The following is an 18,062-nucleotide window of genomic DNA, read 5'->3' on the forward strand; positions in this document are numbered from 1 at the left end:
ACAAGCTGTGAAATTTGGGGGCATTGTGTGGGTGTGGGAAGGTTTGTTTGAGGAAAAGTGGAGAATGTCAGGAGTGGGATTTGAACCCACGCCCCTAGGAAGGGACCAAAATTCACAAGCCCAGATGCAGAGCAAGGACTAACACTCCTTGAGTCTGGCGCCTTAGACCACTCGGCCATCCTGACAAGCTGCTGCAGATGCCCTTCCAGATGTCTTTCTCACTCTGTACAATTAGTCACCTTGCTCTTGTGCAGACACAAAATGCAATTCCGCATTTCTGCAGCTCCCTTGCATTCACACTCAGCAACAATCCCTCATACACAGTCTCACTCTCGCACACACACACACACACACTCACTCTCTCACATGCACATGCACACACACACTCTATCTGTCTCTCACACCCACACACAAACACACTCTCTCCCTCTCACACACACATATTCTCCCTCTTTCTGTCTCTCTCACACACACTCTCTCTCTCACATGCACATACTCTCTCACACACTCACTATCACACACACACTGTCACTCTCTCACACACACTCACTCTCTCACATGACACACTCACGCTCTCTCACTCTCTCTCACACACACATACTCTTTCTGTCTCACACACACACAAACACACTCACACAAAAACACACTCTCTCACGCACACACAAAAATTCTCTCTTTCTCTCTCTCACACATACACACACACTCTCTCTCTCACACACGCGCTTTCTCTCTCTCTCACACACACACTCTTTCTGTCTCACACACACACACACACTCTCTCTCACACAAACCCACACTCTCACACACACACTCTCTCACACAAACACACACTCTCTCTCACACACACACTCTCTCTCACACACACTAACAAATTCTTCCTCTCTCTCTCACACAAACACACACACTCTCTCACATGCACACATACACTCTCTCTCCCTCACACACACTCTTTCTCACACACACGCACACTCTCTCTCTCTCTCACACACACACACACCCTCTCTCTCACACACATGCACTCTCTCTCACACACATACTCTCTCTCTCTCACAAACACACACTCTCTCTCACACACACATGCTCTCTCTCTCTATCCACACATATACACTCTCTCACAGACACACTCTCTCTCACACACAAACACATGTAGACATACACACTCTCTCTCACAAACACACACTCTCTCTCACACACACGCACTCTCTCTCTCACACACACACCCAAACACTCACATGCACACACAATCTCTCTCACACACATATACACTCTCTCTCACATGCACACACACTCACACACTCTCTATCTGTCTCTCACACCCACACACAAACACACTCTCTCTCACATACACACACACACGCACTCTCTCTCACAGACACACTCTCTCTCACACACATTCTCTCTCACACACATTCTCTCTCACACACACTGTCATACACAGACACACAGACACACACTCTCTCTCACACACAGACTCATGCTCTCTCTGTCTCTCTCGCACAGACACATACAAATTCACTCTCTCTCACACACATATACACACCCTATCTCTCTCTCTCACACACACACTCTCTCTCACACTCACACATACACTTTATCTCTCTCACACACACACACACACACTCTCACAAACACACTCTATCTCTCCCATATACACACATTCTCTCACACACAAACTCACACACACACTCTCTCACACACATAATACTCTCTCTCACACACACACACTCTCCCTCCCTCTCACACACACACTCTCTCTCTCACACACAAGCACACTCTCTCACACACATAAAAATTCACCCTCTCTCTGTCACAAACACACTCACTCACATAAACGCTCCCTCTCTCACACAATATTGCTGCAAATGCCTCAGCCTTATCTTTTAAACCGAGGGGTTGGATTCTTCCATCTTTGTGAAGGGGGAGTGACTCCTCTCCAAGAAGCTATGAAATTTGGGGGCATTGTGTGGGTGTGGGAAGGTTTGTTTGAGGAAAAGTGGAGAATGTCAGGAGTGGGATTTGAACCCACGCCCCTAGGAAGGGACCAGAATTCACAAGCCCAGATGCAGAGCAAGGACTAACACTCCTTGAGTCTGGCGCCTTAGACCACTCGGCCATCCTGACAAGCTGCTGCAGATGCCCTTCCAGATGTCTTTCTCACTCTGTACAATTAGTCACCTTGCTCTTGTGCAGACACAAAATGCAATTCCGCATTTCTGCAGCTCCCTTGCATTCACACTCAGCAACAATCCCTCATACACAGTCTCACTCTCGCACACACACACACACACACACTCACTCTCTCACATGCACATGCACACACACACTCTATCTGTCTCTCACACCCACACACAAACACACTCTCTCCCTCTCACACACACATATTCTCCCTCTTTCTGTCTCTCTCACACACACTCTCTCTCTCACATGCACATACTCTCTCACACACTCACTATCACACACACACTGTCACTCTCTCACACACACTCACTCTCTCACATGACACACTCACGCTCTCTCACTCTCTCTCACACACACATACTCTTTCTGTCTCACACACACACAAACACACTCACACAAAAACACACTCTCTCACGCACACACACAAAAATTCTCTCTTTCTCTCTCTCACACATACACACACACTCTCTCTCTCACACACGCGCTTTCTCTCTCTCTCACACACACACTCTTTCTGTCTCACACACACACACACACTCTCTCTCACACAAACCCACACTCTCACACACACACTCTCTCACACAAACACACACTCTCTCTCACACACACACTCTCTCTCACACACACTAACAAATTCTTCCTCTCTCTCTCACACAAACACACACACTCTCTCACATGCACACATACACTCTCTCTCCCTCACACACACTCTTTCTCACACACACGCACACTCTCTCTCTCTCTCACACACACACACACCCTCTCTCTCACACACATGCACTCTCTCTCACACACATACTCTCTCTCTCTCACAAACACACACTCTCTCTCACACACACATGCTCTCTCTCTCTATCCACACATATACACTCTCTCACAGACACACTCTCTCTCACACACAAACACATGTAGACATACACACTCTCTCTCACAAACACACACTCTCTCTCACACACACGCACTCTCTCTCTCACACACACACCCAAACACTCACATGCACACACAATCTCTCTCACACACATATACACTCTCTCTCACATGCACACACACTCACACACTCTCTATCTGTCTCTCACACCCACACACAAACACACTCTCTCTCACATCCACACACACACGCACTCTCTCTCACAGACACACTCTCTCTCACACACATTCTCTCTCACACACATTCTCTCTCACACACACTGTCATACACAGACACACAGACACACACTCTCTCTCACACACAGACTCATGCTCTCTCTGTCTCTCTCGCACAGACACATACAAATTCACTCTCTCTCACACACATATACACACCCTATCTCTCTCTCTCACACACACACTCTCTCTCACACTCACACATACACTTTATCTCTCTCACACACACACACACACACTCTCACAAACACACTCTATCTCTCCCATATACACACATTCTCTCACACACAAACTCACACACACACTCTCTCACACACATAATACTCTCTCTCACACACACACACTCTCCCTCCCTCTCACACACACACTCTCTCTCTCACACACAAGCACACTCTCTCACACACATAAAAATTCACCCTCTCTCTGTCACAAACACACTCACTCACATAAACGCTCCCTCTCTCACACAATATTGCTGCAAATGCCTCAGCCTTATCTTTTAAACCGAGGGGTTGGATTCTTCCATCTTTGTGAAGGGGGAGTGACTCCTCTCCAAGAAGCTATGAAATTTGGGGGCATTGTGTGGGTGTGGGAAGGTTTGTTTGAGGAAAAGTGGAGAATGTCAGGAGTGGGATTTGAACCCACGCCCCTAGGAAGGGACCAGAATTCACAAGCCCAGATGCAGAGCAAGGACTAACACTCCTTGAGTCTGGCGCCTTAGACCACTCGGCCATCCTGACAAGCTGCTGCAGATGCTCTTCCAGATGTCTTTCTCACTCTGTACAATTAGTCACCTTGCTCTTGTGCAGACACAAAATGCAATTCCGCATTTCTGCAGCTCCCTTGCATTCACACTCAGCAACAATCCCTCATAGACACCCACTCTCTCTCACACACACACACTCTCTCTCTCTCACACACCCTCTCACACACACTGACACACACACTCCCTCTCACACACACACACACACTCTCTCACACAGACCCTCTCACACACTCTCTCACACACACTCTCTCTCTCACACAAACCCACACTCTCACACACACACTCTCTCACACAAACACACACTCTCTCTTACACACACACTCTCTCTCACACACATGCTCTTTCTCACACACACTAACAAATTCTTCCTCTCTCTCTCATACACAAACACACATACACTCTCTCACACACACACACACTCTCTCACATGCACACACTCTCTCTCTCACACACAAGCACACTCTCTCACACACATAAAAATTAGCCCTCTCTCTGTCACAAACACACTCACTCTCTCACATGCACATGCACACACTCCCTCATACACAGTCTCACTCTCGCACACACACACACACACACTCACTCTCTCACATGCACATGCACACACACACTCTATCTGTCTCTCACACCCACACACACACACACTCTCTCTCTCTCACACACCCTCTCACACACACTGACACACACACTCCCTCTCACACACACACACACACTCTCTCACACAGACCCTCTCACACACTCTCTCACACACACTCTCTCTGTCACACAAACCCACACTCTCACACATACACTCTCTCACACAAACACACACTCTCTCTTACACACACACTCTCTCTCACACACATGCTCTTTCTCACACACACTAACAAATTCTTCCTCTCTCTCTCACACACAAACACACATACACTCTCTCACACACACACTCAGCAACAATCCCTCATAGACACCCACTCTCTCTCTCTCACACACCCTCTCACACACACTGACACACACACTCCCTCTCACACACACACACACACTCTCTCACACAGACCCTCTCACACACTCTCTCACACACACTCTCTCTGTCACACAAACCCACACTCTCACACACACACTCTCTCACACAAACACACACTCTCTCTTACACACACACTCTCTCTCACACACACGCTCTTTCTCACACACACTAACAAATTCTTCCTCTCTCTCTCACACACAAACACACATACACTCTCTCACACACACTCTCCCTCCCTCTCACACACACACTCTCTCTCTCACACAGAAGCACACTCTCTCACACACATAAAAATTCACCCTCTCTCTGTCACAAACACACTCACTCACATAAACGCTCCCTCTCTCACACAATATTGCTGCAAATGCCTCAGCCTTATCTTTTAAACCGAGGGGTTGGATTCTTCCATCTTTGTGAAGGGGGAGTGACTCCTCTCGAACAAGCTGTGAAATTTGGGGGCATTGTGTGGGTGTGGGAAGGTTTGTTTGAGGAAAAGTGGAGAATGTCAGGAGTGGGATTTGAACCCACGCCCCTAGGAAGGGACCAGAATTCACAAGCCCAGATGCAGAGCAAGGACTAACACTCCTTGAGTCTGGCGCCTTAGACCACTCGGCCATCCTGACAAGCTGCTGCAGATGCCCTTCCAGATGTCTTTCTCACTCTGTACAATTAGTCACCTTGCTCTTGTGCAGACACAAAATGCAATTCCGCATTTCTGCAGCTCCCTTGCATTCACACTCAGCAACAATCCCTCATACACAGTCTCACTCTCGCACACACACACACACACACACTCACTCTCTCACATGCACATGCACACACTCACTCTATCTGTCTCTCACACCCACACACAAACACACTCTCTCCCTCTCACACACACATATTCTCCCTCTTTCTGTCTCTCTCACACACACTCTCTCTCTCACATGCACATACTCTCTCACACACTCACTATCACACACACACTGTCACTCTCTCACACACACTCACTCTCTCACATGACACACTCACGCTCTCTCACTCTCTCTCACACACACATACTCTTTCTGTCTCACACACACACAAACACACTCACACAAAAACACACTCTCTCACGCACACACACAAAAATTCTCTCTTTCTCTCTCTCACACATACACACACACTCTCTCTCTCACACACGCGCTTTCTCTCTCTCTCACACACACACTCTTTCTGTCTCACACACACACACACACTCTCTCTCACACAAACCCACACTCTCACACACACACTCTCTCACACAAACACACACTCTCTCTCACACACACACTCTCTCTCACACACACTAACAAATTCTTCCTCTCTCTCTCACACAAACACACACACTCTCTCACATGCACACATACACTCTCTCTCCCTCACACACACTCTTTCTCACACACACGCACACTCTCTCTCTCTCTCACACACACACACACCCTCTCTCTCACACACATGCACTCTCTCTCACACACATACTCTCTCTCTCTCACAAACACACACTCTCTCTCACACACACATGCTCTCTCTCTCTATCCACACATATACACTCTCTCACAGACACACTCTCTCTCACACACAAACACATGTAGACATACACACTCTCTTTCACAAACACACACTCTCTCTCACACACACGCACTCTCTCTCTCACACACACACCCAAACACTCACATGCACACACAATCTCTCTCACACACATATACACTCTCTCTCACATGCACACACACTCACACACTCTCTATCTGTCTCTCACACCCACACACAAACACACTCTCTCTCACATACACACACACACGCACTCTCTCTCACAGACACACTCTCTCTCACACACATTCTCTCTCACACACATTCTCTCTCACACACACTGTCATACACAGACACACAGACACACACTCTCTCTCACACACAGACTCATGCTCTCTCTGTCTCTCTCGCACAGACACATACAAATTCACTCTCTCTCACACACATATACACACCCTATCTCTCTCTCTCTCACACACACACTCTCTCTCACACTCACACATACACTTTATCTCTCTCACACACACACACACACACTCTCACAAACACACTCTATCTCTCCCATATACACACATTCTCTCACACACAAACTCACACACACACTCTCTCACACACATAATACTCTCTCTCACACACACACACTCTCCCTCCCTCTCACACACACACTCTCTCTCTCACACACAAGCACACTCTCTCACACACATAAAAATTCACCCTCTCTCTGTCACAAACACACTCACTCACATAAACGCTCCCTCTCTCACACAATATTGCTGCAAATGCCTCAGCCTTATCTTTTAAACCGAGGGGTTGGATTCTTCCATCTTTGTGAAGGGGGAGTGACTCCTCTCCAAGAAGCTATGAAATTTGGGGGCATTGTGTGGGTGTGGGAAGGTTTGTTTGAGGAAAAGTGGAGAATGTCAGGAGTGGGATTTGAACCCACGCCCCTAGGAAGGGACCAGAATTCACAAGCCCAGATGCAGAGCAAGGACTAACACTCCTTGAGTCTGGCGCCTTAGACCACTCGGCCATCCTGACAAGCTGCTGCAGATGCCCTTCCAGATGTCTTTCTCACTCTGTACAATTAGTCACCTTGCTCTTGTGCAGACACAAAATGCAATTCCGCATTTCTGCAGCTCCCTTGCATTCACACTCAGCAACAATCCCTCATACACAGTCTCACTCTCGCACACACACACACACACACACTCACTCTCTCACATGCACATGCACACACACACTCTATCTGTCTCTCACACCCACACACAAACACACTCTCTCCCTCTCACACACACATATTCTCCCTCTTTCTGTCTCTCTCACACACACTCTCTCTCTCACATGCACATACTCTCTCACACACTCACTATCACACACACACTGTCACTCTCTCACACACACTCACTCTCTCACATGACACACTCACGCTCTCTCACTCTCTCTCACACACACATACTCTTTCTGTCTCACACACACACAAACACACTCACACAAAAACACACTCTCTCACGCACACACACAAAAATTCTCTCTTTCTCTCTCTCACACATACACACACACTCTCTCTCTCACACACGCGCTTTCTCTCTCTCTCACACACACACTCTTTCTGTCTCACACACACACACACACTCTCTCTCACACAAACCCACACTCTCACACACACACTCTCTCACACAAACACACACTCTCTCTCACACACACACTCTCTCTCACACACACTAACAAATTCTTCCTCTCTCTCTCACACAAACACACACACTCTCTCACATGCACACATACACTCTCTCTCCCTCACACACACTCTTTCTCACACACACGCACACTCTCTCTCTCTCTCACACACACACACACCCTCTCTCTCACACACATGCACTCTCTCTCACACACATACTCTCTCTCTCTCACAAACACACACTCTCTCTCACACACACATGCTCTCTCTCTCTATCCACACATATACACTCTCTCACAGACACACTCTCTCTCACACACAAACACATGTAGACATACACACTCTCTCTCACAAACACACACTCTCTCTCACACACACGCACTCTCTCTCTCACACACACACCCAAACACTCACATGCACACACAATCTCTCTCACACACATATACACTCTCTCTCACATGCACACACACTCACACACTCTCTATCTGTCTCTCACACCCACACACAAACACACTCTCTCTCACATACACACACACACGCACTCTCTCTCACAGACACACTCTCTCTCACACACATTCTCTCTCACACACATTCTCTCTCACACACACTGTCATACACAGACACACAGACACACACTCTCTCTCACACACAGACTCATGCTCTCTCTGTCTCTCTCGCACAGACACATACAAATTCACTCTCTCTCACACACATATACACACCCTATCTCTCTCTCTCACACACACACTCTCTCTCACACTCACACATACACTTTATCTCTCTCACACACACACACACACACTCTCACAAACACACTCTATCTCTCCCATATACACACATTCTCTCACACACAAACTCACACACACACTCTCTCACACACATAATACTCTCTCTCACACACACACACTCTCCCTCCCTCTCACACACACACTCTCTCTCTCACACACAAGCACACTCTCTCACACACATAAAAATTCACCCTCTCTCTGTCACAAACACACTCACTCACATAAACGCTCCCTCTCTCACACAATATTGCTGCAAATGCCTCAGCCTTATCTTTTAAACCGAGGGGTTGGATTCTTCCATCTTTGTGAAGGGGGAGTGACTCCTCTCCAAGAAGCTATGAAATTTGGGGGCATTGTGTGGGTGTGGGAAGGTTTGTTTGAGGAAAAGTGGAGAATGTCAGGAGTGGGATTTGAACCCACGCCCCTAGGAAGGGACCAGAATTCACAAGCCCAGATGCAGAGCAAGGACTAACACTCCTTGAGTCTGGCGCCTTAGACCACTCGGCCATCCTGACAAGCTGCTGCAGATGCTCTTCCAGATGTCTTTCTCACTCTGTACAATTAGTCACCTTGCTCTTGTGCAGGCACAAAATGCAATTCCGCATTTCTGCAGCTCCCTTGCATTCACACTCAGCAACAATCCCTCATAGACACCCACTCTCTCTCACACACACACACTCTCTCTCTCTCACACACCCTCTAACACACACACACACACACACTCCCTCTCACACACACACACACACTCTCTCACACAGACCCTCTCACACACTCTCTCACACACACTCTCTCTCTCACACAAACCCACACTCTCACACACACACTCTCTCACACAAACACACACTCTCTCTTACACACACACTCTCTCTCACACACACGCTCTTTCTCACACACACTAACAAATTCTTCCTCTCTCTCTCACACACAAACACACAAACACTCTCTCACACACACACACACTCTCTCACATGCACACACTCTCTCTCTCACACACAAGCACACTCTCTCACACACATAAAAATTAGCCCTCTCTCTGTCACAAACACACTCACTCACATAAACGCTCCCTCTCTCACACGCTCACACAAAATTGTTGCAAATGCCTCAGCCTTATCTTTGAAACCGAGGGGTTGGATTCTTCCATCTTTGTGAAGGGGGAGTGACTCCTCTCCAAGAAGCTGTGAAATTTGGGGGCAGTGTGTGGGTGTGGGAAGGTTTGTTTGGGGAAAAGGGGAGAATGTCAGGAGTGGGATTTGAACCCACGCCCCTGGAAAGGGACCAGAATTCACAAGCCCAGATGCAGAGCAAGGACTAACATTCCTTAAGTCTGGCGCCTTAGACCACTCGGCCATCCTGACAAGCTGCTGCAGATGCCCTTCCAGATGTCTTTCTCACTCTGTACAATTAGTCACCTTGCTCTTGTGCAGACACAAAATGCAATTCCGCATTTCTGCAGCTCCCTTGCATTCACACTCAGCAACAATCCCTCATACACAGTCTCACTCTCGCACACACACAAACACACACTCACTCTCTCACATGCACATGCACACACACACTCTATCTGTCTCTCACACCCACACACAAACACACTCTCTCCCTCTCACACACACATATTCTCCCTCTTTCTGTCTCTCTCACACACACTCTCTCTCTCACATGCACATACTCTCTCACACACTCACTATCACACACACACTGTCACTCTCTCACACACACTCACTCTCTCACATGACACACTCACGCTCTCTCACTCTCTCTCACACACACATACTCTTTCTGTCTCACACACACACAAACACACTCACACAAAAACACACTCTCTCACGCACACACACAAAAATTCTCTCTTTCTCTCTCTCACACATACACACACACTCTCTCTCTCACACACGCGCTTTCTCTCTCTCTCACACACACACTCTTTCTGTCTCACACACACACACACACTCTCTCTCACACAAACCCACACTCTCACACACACACTCTCTCACACAAACACACACTCTCTCTCACACACACACTCTCTCTCACACACACTAACAAATTCTTCCTCTCTCTCTCACACAAACACACACACTCTCTCACATGCACACATACACTCTCTCTCCCTCACACACACTCTTTCTCACACACACGCACACTCTCTCTCTCTCTCACACACACACACACCCTCTCTCTCACACACATGCACTCTCTCTCACACACATACTCTCTCTCTCTCACAAACACACACTCTCTCTCACACACACATGCTCTCTCTCTCTATCCACACATATACACTCTCTCACAGACACACTCTCTCTCACACACAAACACATGTAGACATACACACTCTCTCTCACAAACACACACTCTCTCTCACACACACGCACTCTCTCTCTCACACACACACCCAAACACTCACATGCACACACAATCTCTCTCACACACATATACACTCTCTCTCACATGCACACACACTCACACACTCTCTATCTGTCTCTCACACCCACACACAAACACACTCTCTCTCACATACACACACACACGCACTCTCTCTCACAGACACACTCTCTCTCACACACATTCTCTCTCACACACATTCTCTCTCACACACACTGTCATACACAGACACACAGACACACACTCTCTCTCACACACAGACTCATGCTCTCTCTGTCTCTCTCGCACAGACACATACAAATTCACTCTCTCTCACACACATATACACACCCTATCTCTCTCTCTCTCACACACACACTCTCTCTCACACTCACACATACACTTTATCTCTCTCACACACACACACACACACTCTCACAAACACACTCTATCTCTCCCATATACACACATTCTCTCACACACAAACTCACACACACACTCTCTCACACACATAATACTCTCTCTCACACACACACACTCTCCCTCCCTCTCACACACACACTCTCTCTCTCACACACAAGCACACTCTCTCACACACATAAAAATTCACCCTCTCTCTGTCACAAACACACTCACTCACATAAACGCTCCCTCTCTCACACAATATTGCTGCAAATGCCTCAGCCTTATCTTTTAAACCGAGGGGTTGGATTCTTCCATCTTTGTGAAGGGGGAGTGACTCCTCTCCAAGAAGCTATGAAATTTGGGGGCATTGTGTGGGTGTGGGAAGGTTTGTTTGAGGAAAAGTGGAGAATGTCAGGAGTGGGATTTGAACCCACGCCCCTAGGAAGGGACCAGAATTCACAAGCCCAGATGCAGAGCAAGGACTAACACTCCTTGAGTCTGGCGCCTTAGACCACTCGGCCATCCTGACAAGCTGCTGCAGATGCCCTTCCAGATGTCTTTCTCACTCTGTACAATTAGTCACCTTGCTCTTGTGCAGACACAAAATGCAATTCCGCATTTCTGCAGCTCCCTTGCATTCACACTCAGCAACAATCCCTCATACACAGTCTCACTCTCGCACACACACACACACACACACTCACTCTCTCACATGCACATGCACACACACACTCTATCTGTCTCTCACACCCACACACAAACACACTCTCTCCCTCTCACACACACATATTCTCCCTCTTTCTGTCTCTCTCACACACACTCTCTCTCTCACATGCACATACTCTCTCACACACTCACTATCACACACACACTGTCACTCTCTCACACACACTCACTCTCTCACATGACACACTCACGCTCTCTCACTCTCTCTCACACACACATACTCTTTCTGTCTCACACACACACAAACACACTCACACAAAAACACACTCTCTCACGCACACACACAAAAATTCTCTCTTTCTCTCTCTCACACATACACACACACTCTCTCTCTCACACACGCGCTTTCTCTCTCTCTCACACACACACTCTTTCTGTCTCACACACACACACACACTCTCTCTCACACAAACCCACACTCTCACACACACACTCTCTCACACAAACACACACTCTCTCTCACACACACACTCTCTCTCACACACACTAACAAATTCTTCCTCTCTCTCTCACACAAACACACACACTCTCTCACATGCACACATACACTCTCTCTCCCTCACACACACTCTTTCTCACACACACGCACACTCTCTCTCTCTCTCACACACACACACACCCTCTCTCTCACACACATGCACTCTCTCTCACACACATACTCTCTCTCTCTCACAAACACACACTCTCTCTCACACACACATGCTCTCTCTCTCTATCCACACATATACACTCTCTCACAGACACACTCTCTCTCACACACAAACACATGTAGACATACACACTCTCTCTCACAAACACACACTCTCTCTCACACACACGCACTCTCTCTCTCACACACACACCCAAACACTCACATGCACACACAATCTCTCTCACACACATATACACTCTCTCTCACATGCACACACACTCACACACTCTCTATCTGTCTCTCACACCCACACACAAACACACTCTCTCTCACATACACACACACACGCACTCTCTCTCACAGACACACTCTCTCTCACACACATTCTCTCTCACACACATTCTCTCTCACACACACTGTCATACACAGACACACAGACACACACTCTCTCTCACACACAGACTCATGCTCTCTCTGTCTCTCTCGCACAGACACATACAAATTCACTCTCTCTCACACACATATACACACCCTATCTCTCTCTCTCACACACACACTCTCTCTCACACTCACACATACACTTTATCTCTCTCACACACACACACACACACTCTCACAAACACACTCTATCTCTCCCATATACACACATTCTCTCACACACAAACTCACACACACACTCTCTCACACACATAATACTCTCTCTCACACACACACACTCTCCCTCCCTCTCACACACACACTCTCTCTCTCACACACAAGCACACTCTCTCACACACATAAAAATTCACCCTCTCTCTGTCACAAACACACTCACTCACATAAACGCTCCCTCTCTCACACAATATTGCTGCAAATGCCTCAGCCTTATCTTTTAAACCGAGGGGTTGGATTCTTCCATCTTTGTGAAGGGGGAGTGACTCCTCTCCAAGAAGCTATGAAATTTGGGGGCATTGTGTGGGTGTGGGAAGGTTTGTTTGAGGAAAAGTGGAGAATGTCAGGAGTGGGATTTGAACCCACGCCCCTAGGAAGGGACCAGAATTCACAAGCCCAGATGCAGAGCAAGGACTAACACTCCTTGAGTCTGGCGCCTTAGACCACTCGGCCATCCTGACAAGCTGCTGCAGATGCTCTTCCAGATGTCTTTCTCACTCTGTACAATTAGTCACCTTGCTCTTGTGCAGGCACAAAATGCAATTCCGCATTTCTGCAGCTCCCTTGCATTCACACTCAGCAACAATCCCTCATAGACACCCACTCTCTCTCACACACACACACTCTCTCTCTCTCACACACCCTCTAACACACACACACACACACACTCCCTCTCACACACACACACACACTCTCTCACACAGACCCTCTCACACACTCTCTCACACACACTCTCTCTCTCACACAAACCCACACTCTCACACACACACTCTCTCACACAAACACACACTCTCTCTTACACACACACTCTCTCTCACACACACGCTCTTTCTCACACACACTAACAAATTCTTCCTCTCTCTCTCACACACAAACACACAAACACTCTCTCACACACACACACACTCTCTCACATGCACACACTCTCTCTCTCACACACAAGCACACTCTCTCACACACATAAAAATTAGCCCTCTCTCTGTCACAAACACACTCACTCACATAAACGCTCCCTCTCTCACACGCTCACACAAAATTGTTGCAAATGCCTCAGCCTTATCTTTGAAACCGAGGGGTTGGATTCTTCCATCTTTGTGAAGGGGGAGTGACTCCTCTCCAAGAAGCTGTGAAATTTGGGGGCAGTGTGTGGGTGTGGGAAGGTTTGTTTGGGGAAAAGGGGAGAATGTCAGGAGTGGGATTTGAACCCACGCCCCTGGAAAGGGACCAGAATTCACAAGCCCAGATGCAGAGCAAGGACTAACATTCCTTAAGTCTGGCGCCTTAGACCACTCGGCCATCCTGACAAGCTGCTGCAGATGCCCTTCCAGATGTCTTTCTCACTCTGTACAATTAGTCACCTTGCTCTTGTGCAGACACAAAATGCAATTCCGCATTTCTGCAGCTCCCTTGCATTCACACTCAGCAACAATCCCTCATACACAGTCTCACTCTCGCACACACACAAACACACACTCACTCTCTCACATGCACATGCACACACACACTCTATCTGTCTCTCACACCCACACACAAACACACTCTCTCCCTCTCACACACACATATTCTCCCTCTTTCTGTCTCTCTCACACACACTCTCTCTCTCACATGCACATACTCTCTCACACACTCACTATCACACACACACTGTCACTCTCTCACACACACTCACTCTCTCACATGACACACTCACGCTCTCTCACTCTCTCTCACACACACATACTCTTTCTGTCTCACACACACACAAACACACTCACACAAAAACACACTCTCTCACGCACACACACAAAAATTCTCTCTTTCTCTCTCTCACACATACACACACACTCTCTCTCTCACACACGTGCTTTCTCTCTCTCTCACACACACACTCTTTCTGTCTCACACACACACACACACACTCTCTCACACAAACCCACACTCTCACACACACACTCTCTCACACAAACACACACTCTCTCTCACACACACACTCTCTCTCACACACACTAACAAATTCTTCCTCTCTCTCTCACACAAACACACACACTCTCTCACATGCACACATACACTCTCTCTCCCTCACACACACTCTTTCTCACACACACGCACTCTCTCTCTCTCTCTCACACACACACACACCCTCTCTCTCACACACATGCACTCTCTCTCACACACATACTCTCTCTCTCTCACAAACACACACTCTCTCTCACACACACATGCTCTCTCTCTCTATCCACACATATACACTCTCTCACAGACACACTCTCTCTCTCACACACAAACACATGTAGACATACACACTCTCTCTCACAAACACACTCTCTCTCTCACACACACGCACTCTCTCTCTCACACACACACCCAAACACTCACATGCACACACAATCTCTCTCACACACATATACACTCTCTCTCACATGCACACACACTCACACACTCTCTATCTGTCTCTCACACCCACACACAAACACACTCTCTCTCACATACACACACACACGCACTCTCTCTCACAGACACACTCTCTCTCACACACATTCTCTCTCACACACATTCTCTCTCACACACACTGTCATACACAGACACACAGACACACACTCTCTCTCACACACAGACTCATGCTCTCTCTGTCTCTCTCGCACAGACACATACAAATTCACTCTCTCTCACACACATATACACACCCTATCTCTCTCTCTCACACACACACTCTCTCTCACACTCACACATACACTTTATCTCTCTCTCACACACACACACACTCTCACAAACACACTCTATCTCTCCCATATACACACACTCTCTCACACACAAACTCACACACACACTCTCTCACACACATAATACTCTCTCTCACACACACACACTCTCCCTCCCTCTCACACACACACTCTCTCTCTCACACACAAGCACACTCTCTCACACACATAAAAATTCACCCTCTCTCTGTCACAAACACACTCACTCACATAAACGCTCCCTCTCTCACACAATATTGCTGCAAATGCCTCAGCCTTATCTTTTAAACCGAGGGGTTGGATTCTTCCATCTTTGTGAAGGGGGAGTGACTCCTCTCCAAGAAGCTATGAAATTTGGGGGCATTGTGTGGGTGTGGGAAGGTTTGTTTGAGGAAAAGTGGAGAATGTCAGGAGTGGGATTTGAACCCACGCCCCTAGGAAGGGACCAGAATTCACAAGCCCAGATGCAGAGCAAGGACTAACACTCCTTGAGTCTGGCGCCTTAGACCACTCGGCCATCCTGACAAGCTGCTGCAGATGCTCTTCCAGATGTCTTTCTCACTCTGTACAATTAGTCACCTTGCTCTTGTGCAGACACAAAATGCAATTCCGCATTTCTGCAGCTCCCTTGCATTCACACTCAGCAACAATCCCTCATAGACACCCACTCTCTCTCACACACACACACTCTCTCTCTCTCACACACCCTCTAACACACACACACACACACTCCCTCTCACACACACACACACACTCTCTCACACAGACCCTCTCACACACTCTCTCACACACACTCTCTCTCTCACACAAACCCACACTCTCACACACACACTCTCTCACACAAACACACACTCTCTCTTACACACACACTCTCTCTCACACACACGCTCTTTCTCACACACACTAACAAATTCTTCCTCTCTCTCTCACACACAAACACACAAACACTCTCTCACACACACACACACTCTCTCACATGCACACACTCTCTCTCTCACACACAAGCACACTCTCTCACACACATAAAAATTAGCCCTCTCTCTGTCACAAACACACTCACTCACATAAACGCTCCCTCTCTCACACGCTCACACAAAATTGTTGCAAATGCCTCAGCCTTATCTTTGAAACCGAGGGGTTGGATTCTTCCATCTTTGTGAAGGGGGAGTGACTCCTCTCCAAGAAGCTGCGAAATTTGGTGGCAGTGTGTGGGTGTGGGAAGGTTTGTTTGGGGAAAAGGGGAGAATGTCAGGAGTGGGATTTGAACCCACGCCCCTAGAAAGGGACCAGAATTCACAAGCCCAGATGCAGAGCAAGGACTAACACTCCTTGAGTCTGGCGCCTTAGACCACTCGGCCATCCTGACAAGCTGCTGCAGATGCCCTTCCAGATGTCTTTCTCACTCTGTACAATTAGTCACCTTGCTCTTGTGCAGACACAAAATGCAATTCCGCATTTCTGCAGCTCCCTTGCATTCACACTCAGCAACAA

General features: G+C 47.7%; 12 non-coding genes across 12 annotated transcripts; all 12 read right to left on the reverse strand.

Annotated features, from left to right (window-relative positions):
- Positions 1-65: 65 nt before the first annotated feature.
- trnal-caa (transfer RNA leucine (anticodon CAA)) lies at positions 66-185 on the reverse strand. Its single transcript has 2 exons — positions 148-185; positions 66-111 (listed from the first exon to the last, which is right to left on the reverse strand). It is a non-coding gene; the product is annotated as a tRNA-Leu (tRNA).
- A 1,816-nt stretch (positions 186-2,001) lies between these two features.
- On the reverse strand, positions 2,002-2,121 carry trnal-caa (transfer RNA leucine (anticodon CAA)). The gene is made up of 2 exons: positions 2,084-2,121; positions 2,002-2,047 (listed from the first exon to the last, which is right to left on the reverse strand). It is a non-coding gene; the product is annotated as a tRNA-Leu (tRNA).
- Positions 2,122-3,941: 1,820 nt separating this feature from the next.
- trnal-caa (transfer RNA leucine (anticodon CAA)) lies at positions 3,942-4,061 on the reverse strand. Its single transcript has 2 exons — positions 4,024-4,061; positions 3,942-3,987 (listed from the first exon to the last, which is right to left on the reverse strand). It is a non-coding gene; the product is annotated as a tRNA-Leu (tRNA).
- A 1,529-nt stretch (positions 4,062-5,590) lies between these two features.
- trnal-caa (transfer RNA leucine (anticodon CAA)) lies at positions 5,591-5,710 on the reverse strand. The gene is made up of 2 exons: positions 5,673-5,710; positions 5,591-5,636 (listed from the first exon to the last, which is right to left on the reverse strand). It is a non-coding gene; the product is annotated as a tRNA-Leu (tRNA).
- Positions 5,711-7,532: 1,822 nt separating this feature from the next.
- trnal-caa (transfer RNA leucine (anticodon CAA)) lies at positions 7,533-7,652 on the reverse strand. Its single transcript has 2 exons — positions 7,615-7,652; positions 7,533-7,578 (listed from the first exon to the last, which is right to left on the reverse strand). It is a non-coding gene; the product is annotated as a tRNA-Leu (tRNA).
- Positions 7,653-9,472: 1,820 nt separating this feature from the next.
- trnal-caa (transfer RNA leucine (anticodon CAA)) lies at positions 9,473-9,592 on the reverse strand. The gene is made up of 2 exons: positions 9,555-9,592; positions 9,473-9,518 (listed from the first exon to the last, which is right to left on the reverse strand). It is a non-coding gene; the product is annotated as a tRNA-Leu (tRNA).
- A 723-nt stretch (positions 9,593-10,315) lies between these two features.
- Positions 10,316-10,435, reverse strand: trnal-uaa (transfer RNA leucine (anticodon UAA)). The gene is made up of 2 exons: positions 10,398-10,435; positions 10,316-10,361 (listed from the first exon to the last, which is right to left on the reverse strand). It is a non-coding gene; the product is annotated as a tRNA-Leu (tRNA).
- Positions 10,436-12,255: 1,820 nt separating this feature from the next.
- trnal-caa (transfer RNA leucine (anticodon CAA)) lies at positions 12,256-12,375 on the reverse strand. Its single transcript has 2 exons — positions 12,338-12,375; positions 12,256-12,301 (listed from the first exon to the last, which is right to left on the reverse strand). It is a non-coding gene; the product is annotated as a tRNA-Leu (tRNA).
- Positions 12,376-14,195: 1,820 nt separating this feature from the next.
- trnal-caa (transfer RNA leucine (anticodon CAA)) lies at positions 14,196-14,315 on the reverse strand. Its single transcript has 2 exons — positions 14,278-14,315; positions 14,196-14,241 (listed from the first exon to the last, which is right to left on the reverse strand). It is a non-coding gene; the product is annotated as a tRNA-Leu (tRNA).
- A 723-nt stretch (positions 14,316-15,038) lies between these two features.
- trnal-uaa (transfer RNA leucine (anticodon UAA)) lies at positions 15,039-15,158 on the reverse strand. The gene is made up of 2 exons: positions 15,121-15,158; positions 15,039-15,084 (listed from the first exon to the last, which is right to left on the reverse strand). It is a non-coding gene; the product is annotated as a tRNA-Leu (tRNA).
- A 1,818-nt stretch (positions 15,159-16,976) lies between these two features.
- Positions 16,977-17,096, reverse strand: trnal-caa (transfer RNA leucine (anticodon CAA)). Its single transcript has 2 exons — positions 17,059-17,096; positions 16,977-17,022 (listed from the first exon to the last, which is right to left on the reverse strand). It is a non-coding gene; the product is annotated as a tRNA-Leu (tRNA).
- Positions 17,097-17,817: 721 nt separating this feature from the next.
- On the reverse strand, positions 17,818-17,937 carry trnal-caa (transfer RNA leucine (anticodon CAA)). Its single transcript has 2 exons — positions 17,900-17,937; positions 17,818-17,863 (listed from the first exon to the last, which is right to left on the reverse strand). It is a non-coding gene; the product is annotated as a tRNA-Leu (tRNA).
- Positions 17,938-18,062: the final 125 nt, after the last annotated feature.

This window comes from Chiloscyllium plagiosum, unplaced genomic scaffold (assembly GCF_037043375.1).
Source record: "Chiloscyllium plagiosum isolate Xiang-an unplaced genomic scaffold, Cpla_swu_hap1 HiC_scaffold_24, whole genome shotgun sequence".
NCBI lineage: Eukaryota > Metazoa > Chordata > Chondrichthyes > Orectolobiformes > Hemiscylliidae > Chiloscyllium > Chiloscyllium plagiosum.